At 37.3% G+C, this 11,950-nt stretch overlaps 1 long non-coding RNA gene across 1 annotated transcript; it reads right to left on the reverse strand.

The window, feature by feature from the left end:
* Nucleotides 1–1,153: 1,153 nt before the first annotated feature.
* Nucleotides 1,154–5,080, reverse strand: LOC116198197. The gene is made up of 2 exons (XR_004155159.1): nucleotides 2,353–5,080; nucleotides 1,154–2,217 (listed from the first exon to the last, which is right to left on the reverse strand). It is a non-coding gene; the product is annotated as an uncharacterized LOC116198197 (long non-coding RNA).
* Between the last annotated feature and the right edge of the window lie 6,870 nt (nucleotides 5,081–11,950).

The raw sequence follows: 11,950 nt of genomic DNA on the forward strand, positions 1-11,950 counted from the left end.
TTGGCAAGTGGGGCCAAACCACTGGACGACCAAAGTATGTATGTCAGCTAGCTTAACGGAAAATCATGTAGAAAGAGTTGCGGTACGTGAAGAAACAGGTCACATGCATTTATGCACTTCTGGATTGTGGACTACATTCGTACTCATCTACATTTACAATATTTATCAAATATTTCTTTCTTCTTCTTTTTTTTCAGTGTGAATCATGATATCCGAAAATTAATTGGACCCCGACTAATCCAATCGAGTTAGGTCGACCCACTAAATGATAAAACTCTCCCAACGTGAATTTTCTGCATTCACAGGGAGTCAAACCCGAGATCTTACTTAAACGAAATAAGCGCCGAACTACTTGAACCAATTCACTTTGTTCAAATATTTCTTTCTATTTTTTCGGTAAAAGATTATGAGGGGTTCTCATCTTATTGTTTTATTTGACAGCTGAAAATGTATATAATTTCCAGCTGCGTCATTTCGAGGGAAAAATTAGAGAAGCTGACCAATTATACTTTTGGTGATTTTGCTTTTAATTAGTGCTCATCACACTACTCGGATAGTCTCAGATATTTTGAATATTTCCTAAATGGACTTACATATAAAATATTGCTCTTCGAGGACTAGAGATCTCTACCACCGTTAATTCTCGCCTCCCGCCTACGCGGGGTTCCATGGACGAATCACTTATAGATTTCGTAATCCTCGTTAAAATATCTTTTATATTTGCAGTTTTGCGTCGTTGATAATCTTCAATGCTCTTAATGTCTATGAGAAGGGGGTCTACGTCAGTGGAATTCGCACAACTTAAAACCAACAGGTTTCGAACTTAATTATTATTTAATGGGATTCTTGTGCCTCTTCTGATGGTAAGTGCAGCCGAAACTTATGTTGTATGATCTAAATTTTGGGTTGAGCTTGGGCTTTTGGTAGCCGGCCCAAAAGAAAGCCCGACTAAGGTGCCTATCATTATTCCAATGGATGTAACTTCTGATCACTTATCACAGAAAAAGTAATTCCAAAGTTAACTTCATGCCAGAAACACTACCACCAAATTATAGATTAATTTCTTCCATTTCTTTAATATTGATTTCTTATCATGTTGTTAACCAGGTATGTATGTATATGTATATATGTATATATAAATATATAAACACCAGAAGAATAACCATATGCATATGTTGGTAACATTTAACATATATATATATGATCCACCAAAAAAAAGAAACATACCTATATGCATGGGGTAAAATTGTGAGTCGTTAGGGACGAGTGTCGCTATAGGATTTAAATAGAGAAGAAAGAATACCTACACCAAGATACACTTGATAAGACCCCCTAACCGGGAGAAACATCCATTTTGGAATTTCCACTAAATCGATAAATTATAAACTATAATCCCGAGACCGCACTCGTGTTTTTCAACTCCCATTACAAGACCCAACCCTAAGAAGCCTCATAGTTCTTTTAATTCTTACCACTCTCTCTACCAAATTAGGAGACTTCAACAAATTAAACTAAAAAATAATTAATTATCGGTCATTCCTACACTCACAAGCGTGTTATGTCTTAGTAGACTCACCTCAAATATCCAAAATATCTCTAGAAAATATACCCTTTGAATATATTATGAGACTCCGCAAAATTGCGTCATGAAAGGAAACAGGGGGTCGTTTAGAGTAGCTTGATGACCTCTCATTATCGCAGCACTGTTGCCCTTTTGCCACGACAATCTGGCCTAAGATGCCGTAGTGCTGCCATTTTCGATGGCACTAGCATGTTTCCAACTCCCCTCCTCGTTCTGGTTGATCTCGTCCTTGTTTCTAAGTCTTTGGGGGTCTTTTAGGCTTTTGGGTGAACACGAGACACACCTCAATAAATTCCCACCTTAACAATTATTCCATCAAGTATTGCATTGGTCTCCATTTACTTGCTTTATCACAGCCTTTCAAGGGCTTCACCTCATTCTATGTTATTACTCAAGTCCAAGCCAACTTTGGACTCGTCCGAAGTATCAGACTTCATCGGCTTTCCCTTTGTGGACACTCCAAAGCTAACATGTTTAAAAGTCATACTCCTAACTTTAACATTTCATGAGACCACCTACTCCACAAACCCACCGCATTTCCATAAGTCTCATATGCTCCCTGTCTGTCTCCTGTGTGCGAATACTTCTGTAAAAATGTTGTCTGCCTTCCCCCCAGACCTTCCCATCTGAACACCCTATATGACCACAAGTTAAGATATTCAAGCTTTTGTCCCAAGCTCCACCTTTCTTTGACACATGTGCTATCATCTACTTGACCAAAACATGAACAACAAAAGCTATAAGACAAGTAAGGATTTTCGAGGCCTTACCATGTGCGTGCAACTTGTGATTTTTCAGCTCACCAACAAGCAAGTCACTGCCATACCCAAGTGACTCCAAGTACCTTTTTTTTGGGCTCGATCTTTGAAATTGACAAACTTTCTTGTAGATCTTCCAAATCCTTTTACAAAAGTCCCCTCATCACTGGGAGGGGGTCCATCGAGATTCTTACGACTCCACATTGGCACCTGTGCTTATAACCCAACTTCTCAAGTGTTTCCAATAAGATTGAATTTTTCTTTATTCTAGGTACATGCCTAAAGTCAACCAACAACATCTCACTACCATCATGCAAGTTGATTTGCACTTCACCTACTCGTCTGTCGACATGTGGTACCAACTAGAATGAGGGACATTCAAAAATCGGTGTGGAGTAATTGATGGAGCCGCCACTAGTTAATTTTAGGCTAACTAGAATTCTATAATTCCTAAACGGAGCATGACGCTAACCACCTAAGTTTTTGTCGGACCTCGGTCTAGAAGATCCAAGTTCGGGGTTTCTATTACAGGTTAGAAGCTCGCAAGCCAATAACCCGCTTTTATCGGTACCCTAATCGTCTAAAGTGCCCATTTTATTACTTTTCCGAGTTGATTAATCCTAATGTCGTGGTCTTGCTCACAATCCACTTGATTCACTTGTCATGAACTCACTCATATAAACCCGAGCATGTGAATTGCCGAATTATTTTCTTCCATCACACAAACATAGCATTTAATTCGATTTAATATGTCGAGGAGCTGATTTGAAAATGCTGGAAATGAGTGAGGGCTGATCTACTGATTCTGGAAATGTTCGGGCAAATCTGTAAAATTAGGAAAAATGCCCAAAAATGCGTGTAAATTGCCCAAAAATCACCCGGGAGGCCCCAAAACTCGGAGCTCACAGCTCAGGGATCACTCTGAGAATGTCCGACATGTTCTGGGGCTGTTTCACAGCTCAGTAAAGTTCAGGGGCCAATCTGTAAAACTGGAAAAGTTTACGAAATCTGTTCAAAAACACCCAAAAATCACTCGAAAAGCCCCAACTGCAACGTTTATGGCCTGGGAACATTCTGGAAACGTTTCTCATGATTTTGGGTCCGATTTACAGCTCGGAGAAGTTCGTGGACGAATCTGTAAGACTGGAAAAAGTTCATAAAAGCCTTTTGAGTGCCCAAAACTTATCAAAGAGGCCCCGAAATGACAGATCGGGTTCCCAGGGACAAAGCTAAGCATGTCCCAATCGTTCTGGTGTCATTCTATAGTTCTGGAACATTCAGGGGCCAATCTGTAAAGTCAGGAAAAGGCACGGCCTGAGCTAAAAACGAGTGGGAATCGGGTTTTCCGGATGGAAAAACATGTTTTTAACCATTTGGGCTGATTTGGAAACTTAGAAAAGTTTGAAGCATGCCTCTGGACTGATTTGTAACAGTCTGTAAAGTTCGGAAAAAGGCCATAAAATGAGTGTCAGCGCCCATAAATCACTGAAACTGAGTGCGTAGCCTTAACAGCTCATAGGAAGACGCGGGAAAAAATTTCAGCTGAGTTTGGAAACGGATGAGGTTCAGAAAACCGATTTGGACTGAAGTGAAAACATGAAAAAGTTTGGAAAAAAAGAATTTCAAGGCACTGAAACACACAAGCGCAAAATGGATGAACTTTTATCGGTCCTAAAGGTCGGCTCTAGTGATTATGCATGTTAACCTACTCTCCTTTCCCCATCTCTCGGCTTTTCTACACTAAAAATCAAGCATAACACACACAAAACATGTACAAACACCTCACAGAGGCCTATCTACCTGTAATCTAACATCCTAAACCCGATTATTAGCCACATGATTTTATTTTAGGTGTTCATGGAGTGTCCAATTCCTATAAATCGTTTTACTCATATTATGAACCAAGTTTAGAAGTTATACCTAAATCGTAAGTTCAGAAACGCGGGAGAACTTCGGGAATCCTTCAAGAGGGGGTCGGTGAAGGTGGCACCTAGGAGGGCGAATCGTGCTTGAATGGGAGCTCCAAGGATTGGGGATGGACCACCTTCTTGAGCTCTTGACTTCTCCTTGATCGGGAAACCTATAAGACAATTGTTAAGGAAACCACCGTGGCTTTTGGTTGGTAGGATAGGAATTGAGGGGATTAGAATAAGGAGGGAATTTGACTTTGAAGGGATTAGAATTGTGAATGTGGATCAATTTTTTTTTGTTTGGTCTCACCTCGAAATAGATAAAGAATGGGATAAAATTAAATTTTGAAGACTAAATTGCCCTTTCAATGTATAATACGGTTGTGGTCGTCGATCATGTTGTCGAGGTCCTCGTCAGCAGAGACGGTGATGAGGGAGTTGAGGTCCTCATTGGGGAGCTGGTACTTGAGGGTGAAGGGCCGGGTCTCGTCGCCGACGATGTGGGTCTGGGGATGACCATGATGCGGGTCTCTCCGCCAACGTAACAGAGGGAATTGTCGTGGGGCCTGGGGATGATATGGCTGCCATAGCTGCACATTAGCCGTAGCTTCGATGGCATGCCGTGGTCGGCGGCGGGGAGGTTCGGGTCCCAATTGTTGGCGTAGGAAGAGTGTGGGGAGGAGGCGGTTGAATCCGACGGCGGGGGAAGGGGGCGGGGCCTTGGGGGGAGGTGGCTCCATGGGTGGGATGGAGATTGGAGAGCCTTCGTGAGGAGAGAGAAAAGGCAGTGGCAGTGGAGAGGAGACAAGAGGGAATGAGACTGAGATTAAGAATGACAAATGTTTTGAAAATTTAAAGTGAAGTGAGGGGCAATATTGTTATTTGAATTAAAACTCCAATTAGAGTAGGAAATTCAGGCCCAGATTTGCAAATCAGGATGATGGAGAGGATTAGGGCCGAATTGGGATTTGCTATTCCGAGTCCGAAATTGCACCCGAAACGAAAGATTAGCCATTCTCCTCCTTTGGGCCGGATTCTCAAATCTTTATCCGCCCAACCAAACAAGTTACAAGTGTTTGGGTGTGTGGGAGTGAATGTATATGAATTTCAGCTCTTTCTCAACACATGAGGTGAGCCAAAAAGTCCTTCTAACTTAAAATTCATCCTCTATTTATAGGAGAAAAGTGGTCAGGGTCGTTTTCTAATGTTTCTAAGAGTTTTGGGGTCAAAAATAATTTTTTATTGTTATGGGTGCGTGATTGGACGCTAGTTGGTCCGGCTACTAGCGTCACTTCCGGCTCTATTAGTACCCTCACTTTTGTAAAGGAGGCGCTGGGAGCAACCCCACCCAGCCTCTTGTTGAGTCGTTTTCCTCCAGTGGTCTAATTTGCTGCTTTTCCAAATCTAACTTAGATATCCTGTCCGCAAATACGCTTTTGCCCTCGGGATAAATGGGAACCCATTTTCGCCATTTTCCGATGTGTTTTTTGGTATAACTTGATTTGAAAATATTTTATAACTACTGAAAAATATTTCTTTTGAAAATCGGTACGAAAATATTTTCTCTCGAAAAATGGCACAAAAATGAAGAAAATTTCCCAAAAATACCTCGTGATAGACGTTTTTCGCTACGCGAAAATATGGATTTCTTGGTCTCGAACTTTTCCCCTTTTAGATAAAATGTCAAAATGAAAGCATTTGCATTTTCTATCAGTCACAAATAATTGTGGTGCCAAAATTTTAAGGAAAATGCGGATGGTTGGGTTTCAAAATAAAATATCAGACAATTACGTGCTATTTTGAAAAACTATTTTTCTTGCGTGTGAACCCGGGGAAAAATGTTGCCGACCACCGTGTTGATTTTAAGAAGGCACCATATACATGAGGATTTGTATGATGCATCTTGCAAGTTGTCTTGTTACTCTATCCTCCCGTGTTTTCTTCCCTTTTTAGGTTTGCTCTTTGACTAATAATGCGCCTGGGGTTTGTTGCCGATGGTGACTTAGGCTAAGTCGAAAAGGGGTGCTTACAAAGTGAATTCCAAGGAATTCGTGTTATCAGTTAATAAGAATCTTCCAACTACTATTAGATTATCTCCTCCCTCTTAACTTTCTACCGCTTTACAACAATATTCCCCGAGACTTGAGTTGCTTCCCCTGCTGCTTTGGATAGTTCCTCTCGAAACGGCCTTCCTCGTTATAATCTCAACAAATTAGCCTTCAGCCCTTAAAGTTGTTCCTATCACATGACCCTTTCTCACCCAATCTGCCCCTAGCTATTAGGCCTTTATATTTAGCTCCATGGTACTCCATCACCTTCTTCTGTAACTCCTTTGAGTTCAATGTTGCCTTGGCATCTTCCAAGGCAATACTTGTCTACCATATAGCATGGTATCAATAAAACAACCGTGTACCTCCGAGAGAGAACACAATAATAGTACGGCCTAATCCTTGTCTCCGAAAAGACAAGAAAATAGAGGAAAGAAAATTTGTAAAATACACTCTCCTCCTCCCCTAAGATTTTACGCAATGACACTCCACTTCATTCTTAACCAAAATAGATGCTCTACTCCGTTGACCTTGATGACTTAATAAGATAAACTTCTTTTGACCATCAATCTTTATTTTCTGTTCACTTTCATCCTATCTTTGTTCTTTTGAATTATTCTGATAATTGATACTACAAGGTTTATTCACTTTTGGTTATACTATTTGAATTTTTGATAAACTTATTAATTTGTAATATTTTTAAAAATAAAAAATCTTTTGAAATAAAAAGAGAAGAGAACAACTCGTCAACAATTATTAGAACTCTCAACAATATAAAGTATGGGTGTTCATTCATCAGAAAAAGAAGGCAAGGTTGTCCGACGACCAAACATCCACTTCTTGAGATTGATATCAAGAATCACTATATTTGACACCGAGAGATCATGCCCATAGTGAATACTCGTGTTTTGTAGTAAATGTCATCAACGCTCCCACGAAGTTACAGATAACTATTTTCACAATTTATTAATATCGACCCAATACTGAGATTTTAGAGGTCCTAATTTAATATGTCAATATTACAAGTAGAGCCTCGCCAATGGCAAATACTCCACCATAGGTAATCAAAGATCTTAATGATCACCGATGATCTCTAATAGAGTAATTAAAGACATTATTTTTCTTTTTTTAATGTATTTTCTTATTTTCAAACGTTTTTCATCCACAAAAAATTTGCATGTTAACAGATTTATTGATGATTTAAATAATATGACCCAAACGTGGATTACCTGTGTCACATTGAAATAATATTGAAAAATAATATGAATTAGGATAAAATTGAAAAATAAGCTAAAAATTAAGTTTCGAATGAATTTTTTTCAATTAGGTCAACATGGACAACGGGGTGGATTATCAATTTTACTATTGAGAAAGGTGGAGTGTCTATTTTGATTAAGATTGGGTTTGAGTGTCATTAGACAAAACTTTAAGGGATGGAAGTGTATTTTACCCAAAGAAAAATTATCTAATGTTTGGTAAATTTGATCCGGATCCAATGCATAATAATACTTGCAAAATCCACCCAAAAGTCTAAGTTGTGTAGCCTCATAAATCCAATGCCTCATTTTTTCGTTCTATCTTTTCTTTTGTTTCAATAATTAAAATTTTTTTATACTAATAATAAATAGATATTATTGCAAAAAATTTATTAACTAAAACTAACCGAAGTTACCATTAATTAAATCACAATGGCTTAGAACTTGTAACTGCTTCTACCCCTATTACAACATGATCGAAGTTCTTAATCAAATCAACACGGTCACGGTGAGTTGACGTGAAAATCTTCAATTTCGAGTAAAACAATCCAATAATATTCAATCCCGTTATTAGTAACACGCCCAAAAGAAAAAACCGTTATTAATAGGCCAATGGATTACCCACTCTATGCACATGAGTCAATAGGATTATCCTCATTGAACCTTTTGAAAGGTCTTACAGAGTGCTTCAAAATGCACACAAAATTACAACATAAGAATTTCGGATTGAGAATCAACAGGCCATGAGGAAATTGTTTCAAAAAAGGAACACTTTCATAATTGCATTGTCAAACGTTACGGTTCTGAAACCATAACTGACAAATTGTGGGGTGGTGGCAGGGGCTTGCCGGGGCTACCACCGCTCCAGACGAGGTCACCGATGACCTCACCAATGGTGGTGGTTTGCATCAGGGCCCTCACTACGCCTCTCCTTCCTCCCTGATTGTTCAATCTCTTTTTCTGTATGATGATTTCTTTATTTTATATTTGAAATTTTTCTTTGAAAAGTGTATAAAAAATATTGTTTTGAGGGTAAGGTGGTCATTTTGATTTCTTATTCCAATCCCAACTCTTGACATATACTAAATAACTAATTAGGATATTGCAAATCCCTAAGATATTGAATCTCATCATCCCGATCATGTATCCTATCACTCAATCAATATATCACTCTCTATTATGTCATGCTCTATCTATCACTAAAATGCTTACCCTTGGATATTTGTGTTCTATTGTAAGGAAAGTCATGCCAAACTCTATGAATTCTCATTGTCATCCCAATTCAATGTGTAGGTTACCAAAATTGAACGCATACCAGTGTGCAGCAATGGAAGAAAGGCAGAGAGAATTACCAATGTGAGTTGGTTCAAGTGGTTCAAACCCTTATTTCCCTTAAGTGAGGTCTCGAGTTCGAGTTTTATGGATGAATTTACGCTGTGAGAGTTTTACCCTTTAATAAGCCGACTCGGTTCGACTGGATTAGTTGAGGCCTATTAGGCTTCCAAATACCATGGTTCATACTAAAAAAGGTGGAAAGAATCAAAGAGAGCGTAGCGTAATAACGCAACCTTTCGTTTGGTAACCAAGTGATTCCAAGTTTAATACTCGTTAGAGACCACTTGTGTCTCTTTATTCTCTATAAGGATTTTTATTTCATTATGTTAGATCCACCGACCTCCCTAAAGAACTGAAAAAAAAAAAAAAGGTGGAGGGGGGTTGATTTCGTTGACTAAGCCCTTAGGCGTAAATGGCCCATCATGGGTGGATAAGGCCCATTGGCCCAACACATCAAGGATTAGTCTGAATTCAACTTAGCAATACTATTTCATTAGTTTAATACTCGTGCGATGCACAAAATTATTCTCATATACTTATATTAGCTTATTGAACTCATACATTGTATGAATTTTGTATAGAATTTTTTTTATAGGTAATGTGGTGGGTAGCAATGATGACAACATTGTCGTTTTCCGCTACGCAATGTTCGGATTCTCGTTTTCAATCGCGAATATATAAGACGAACTGAATAACATGCACAAGCACTGACTCTGCCAGCGTAGCACCACCAGGGGCCTAGTATAGTTCACAGAAGCCGGAGATGATCCCAAACCCAAGTCAAATAGCCCACCCTAGCATATGCCCTTGGAAGATTCGAACTCGAGACTTGGAGACCTCCAAACCATATAGGAGTAAGTTTGGAACCACTAAACCATCACCCTTGATGGTTTTGCAAAGAAAATTTTAATATAAAAATTTAAATACAAAAGCAATAATTTGTATAAATTTATAGTTTATATCAACATGTAAAAGTTTATTTTTTATACTTTATAAACTTTAATGTGGTAAATTCAGAGTTTTGATAGAATAATATATATCAAATATATATATATAAAAATTTTAATAAGAAATTCATGTTTTACATACATCATTGTTGTTATCAATTTAATTTATGAGAAATTTTATTTAAAATTTGAATACTTTTAGATCAAATCATTAGTATTATTTGATTAAAAATAATATTCTAAAAGCCTAGCTTCATTACTTGGATGTTATTTATTATAACTGATATTTCATATATTAATTTTAATAAATTTAAATCCTTTAAGATGACCCAATCAATTGAATGAAACATTTACTTAATTGATCTTTTATAATATTAACTATGATTGTTAAAATTTTTAAATTGATTTTAACTTATATAATTACAAATGACTATTTATTTTCTTATTTATATATTTATTTATTAATAAAATGACAATAAATGATCGAAAAATTTGAAATGTCTTCTTTTGAGTATTTTTTATATTCATATATTATTTTTTACTACAAGATTAACTATTATCTTTTCATTTCTATGTAGTACATTAACATATGAATTAATAATGGATTTGCTATTTTGCACCCATTTATTACGGTTTCGTTGTGCATGACAAATTTCTAGTCTGAAATAAGACACGAAATTTATGCAATAATTTTTTTAATTGATTTGATTTGTGAGTTACAATTTCTAATTGTCTAATTATAACTACAAAGAAAAATCCTCCGATTCTTTTCGCTTAACCTAAACGCCGTTAAGAGGGTCTTTAGGACTTGATCTCAAAAGTCTGCGATTAGGCTTTGTGTGTTCACGTAAATGGAACTCCGGCTTTGTGCTTGTGCGGAGACTTTCCTTTAAACACGAACACCTTTAAAATCGCCGGGGCATGTGTGCTTGTTCTAATTCGATTGTGAAGCTCGTCGGGGTCTTCACATCTTTATCAGTCATTCTTCGTGTTCTTCCTTTGAGTGTGAAATATTTTTCGTATTCCTTTAATTTGCAGAGCACTTGTTTTTCTTCTCAGAACTCTATGAAGCTTTTGTCCTCGGGAAGGTCCCTTTGTAAAGAATGAAGACTCCTATTTATAGATGTGGAGGCCCAAGTAATGAATTTTCGTACTTGCACCTGATTGGTTATTTCATGGTAATAGTCCGATTTTTTCTATTTAAAATAAATTTATATTCATTTAAAATATATTATGTAACCTCTTGATCTTGTCAGTTACTAATTATCGGAAATTAACTTATTTATTTTAGATAATCAATTAACACCAAATATGGTGAAATACTGAATTTACCCATAATGCGCACATGGTATTTTAGGATCTCGAATATTAATACTGTACTTATTTAGGTACTAAAAGTATTCGAAATAATATGGGGAAATTTGTGATTCAATTAAAAAATTTTCACCATCTACAATACCCTCTTGAGACTATGCACAACTCGATTTAGCCGAGTGTAAAAACGTGCAAGTCTCGATTTGAAATGACGCATTTTTTTTTTAACTTTCTTCAATGGATAATGGCACATTTTTCTTTGTTTTCCATCTCCACATTTATTTCTAGAAAATATGTTCTCCATCAAATCCAATTTGAATAGAGCGTATGAGATTTCTTTATTGCCTGCCCTAAGAAGAGATCACCGGATGAAATATCCACCAATGCTGCTCCATGCAAGAATTTAAATTTTAAATTCCAAAATCCAAGACCGAAATTCTCTTGATCTGAGCTTCCATGGGACAGATAGATGACCATATATTCTCTTCAAACTTCAATTTGATTATTATAAATCAAATCCCCAAATTTTGTCTTCCTGGCCGTGATATAAGTATCCAAGAATCACATCTTCTGAATTGTATCGAAATAAATCTGATTTCCTTGGATGCAATCTGATATAAATTTCGAATCCAACAACTTCTTGCTCTATAAATAGGCCCATAGCTTTCATTCTTCGATTCAATAGCAGACACGACGTTCTCTTGAGGTATGCTGCCGGTGTGTAATTCTTCTTTACGTTCTTCTTTTACGTTCTCGTATATTTTTCTCGTGTGGGTGTTACTAGCTGATCCTTCGTGTGC

The sequence above is a fragment of the Punica granatum genome, chromosome 2 (assembly GCF_007655135.1).
Source record: "Punica granatum isolate Tunisia-2019 chromosome 2, ASM765513v2, whole genome shotgun sequence".
Taxonomy (NCBI): Eukaryota; Viridiplantae; Streptophyta; class Magnoliopsida; order Myrtales; family Lythraceae; genus Punica; species Punica granatum.